The sequence below is a fragment of the Ananas comosus genome, unplaced genomic scaffold, assembly GCF_001540865.1.
Source record: "Ananas comosus cultivar F153 unplaced genomic scaffold, ASM154086v1, whole genome shotgun sequence".
Taxonomy (NCBI): Eukaryota; Viridiplantae; Streptophyta; class Magnoliopsida; order Poales; family Bromeliaceae; genus Ananas; species Ananas comosus.
The window spans coordinates 24337-26753 of NW_017893395.1; the positions used below are offsets into that span (position 1 = coordinate 24337).

The 2417-nt window shown below is 40.8% G+C and overlaps 1 long non-coding RNA gene across 3 annotated transcripts in view; it reads right to left on the reverse strand.

Annotated features, from left to right (window-relative positions):
* The window catches only part of LOC109705889, a 3285-nt gene that overhangs the window by 55 nt on the left and 813 nt on the right, over positions 1-2417 (reverse strand). The gene's annotated exons all lie outside the window — the stretch shown is intronic.

Consider the following 2417-nt stretch of genomic DNA (forward strand, 5'->3'; position numbering starts at 1 on the left):
TCAATGAAACATAATTCACCTTAAATCCAGCTTTAGCCTGTAAAGCCGGCATCTAAATTAGGCTAGAACTGCAAGCAAAAAGTCGTCGTAACTCCGAAGCAACTCGGCAACACCCTGAAGAACACCTATTAGCCTCGGATCATGATCCACCCAGCCTGGATTGGTCTCGTTCACTTCGAGGAGATACAAGATATACATGATATCTTAACTATGTCAACATACAAAAACACTAACTATGTCTTAAACTCTGCTCAGTGATATAATATCACAACTATACATATGTATACTAACTTATCTTGGAGATACTTCATCTCTCATGAGTACGTATTCACAGAAATACGGATACAAATACAAGCATAAATCAATTCTATTGATTACCTGTATGATTACTACGAAATCATCTCACCTCTTGTTACTATAAGAGCACTGAAACATCTCTTGGTACTGTAAGAGAACTGAGATTGTATCCCTTGATACTGTACGAGTACTGATACAACTATCACGGTATGATCACCTTTCTAATATTACGATACACTAAATCGAAATGGGAATGTACAAATGTTAGATCACCTATGATCGAAAACAATGATAAACACATAACTATAAGGCTAGTCTCCTAGCTCCCAAGACTTGAAACATACACTTTTATACTTTTAACTCTGTACACCTATTACCTGAAACGAACGAACGGTAGCACGAGTAAGCGTGTGCGAACACTCCCATCGAGGGATGTTCGGCCGTGAGGCCTCAACCGGATGCGCTGTCAACCTTTAAATCCCTGTTTTGGGACTAGTGTAATACCTCAAGAGACGCCTCCAAGAGCTCTCACAAGTCAGCTCACGACGATCCAAAGCTCGTTCGCACTCTCGCTGCGAACAACATCGAGACGGCATCAATATCAACATATATAGCAAATATAGTCGGAATCTTGCAAATTCAGTTTTCTAACTGAAATTCCTGCTTACCTCAGGTTAGAATATCTTCCAAACCAGCTTCTAAGGGTACAAATTCAGCTCAACGAAGCTTGAAGACCTGCTGCGAAGAAATAATTCTAAATTGTATCAATTCGCGTAACAATTTGCATTTCGTTCCAATATAGCTTCATAAATGGCTAAATATTCCAATTAAGCTTCAAAGTAGCTTATCCCAGGTCTAAGAAGGTTAATTCACAGCTAAATAATCCAATTTTAATTGCTGAAATCTCAGATTAAAGCAACTAGAAGCAATAGCTCAAAAGCAACACATAAACGTCTACTCGAACGTCGATAATGGAGAAAATCGAGTCGTTTACCTTCTCAAGCCTCCAACCAGCACCCTACTGGTTCAGGACAGCAAAGAGCCTTCCAAAACACTCCCTCACACGTGCACAAAGGTGCTGCAACGCTCGCAAATAGCGAAGAACGCACGCGGCGACGAAAACGAGCGAAATCGGCGAACTCGACGTAGAGAGAGAAAAACCCTAGAGAGAGAAAGAGAAGAAGGGAAGAGAAGCTTTCCCAGAACTCTTGCATACTCCACTGAAGTCCCAGAGCCGTGCTGGGATCAAATAGGTAGGTATCCAATGTGAAATTACCAAAATACCCAAGCTGCCACGAATCTGCCAGCTTGTACCGGTACAAGGTGATGGCTGTACCGGTACAGCAAGCAGAAAATGCTGAAATTTCGCCGGTCAATGCATTTTCTTATTTTTTGCATTCCAATCACTCTCAAACTTGTCCAAACACTTGTTCTAACCTTTTAGAACATGTAGGAGTGACCCACACACCATTCCACACACTCGAACTTCGCAATTTGCAAAAGTTCAGTGTATTACAGGATACAACCGAGGGGGAGCGGATAGAACTCTCTTTGTAAAACACTTAAAGAATGATTTCATTGTGGCACAAATTTATGTTCATGACATAGTCTTTGGGGCAACTAAAGATAAGGATGCCAATGATTTTGCAAAATTGATGACAAGCGAGTTTGAGATGTCAATGATGGGAGAGCTTAATTATTTCCTTGGACTTCAGGTTAAACAAACTAAAGATGGAATTCACTTATGTCAATCCAAATATGCGAAAGACTTGGTTAAGAAATTTGGATTGGACAATGCAAAGGATTTTGACACTCCGATGGGTACAAGTAACAAAGGACTTGGATTGAATTCAGAAGGACAGAGCGTGGATGAGAAACAATACAGAAGCATGATTGGGAGTAGGGCTGGCAAATGAGCGAGCCGGCTCGCGTTCGACTCGCGTTCGACTCGATATTTGGCTCGCTCGAGCTCGACTCAAAATTAAATGAGCCGAGCTTGAACAAAAAAAAATGCTCGAAATTCATTTCAAGCCGAGCTTGAGTATTACTCGGCTCGTTCGAATTAGGCTCGAAAAGCTCGAAAAGCTCGAATATATATATATATATATATATATATATAT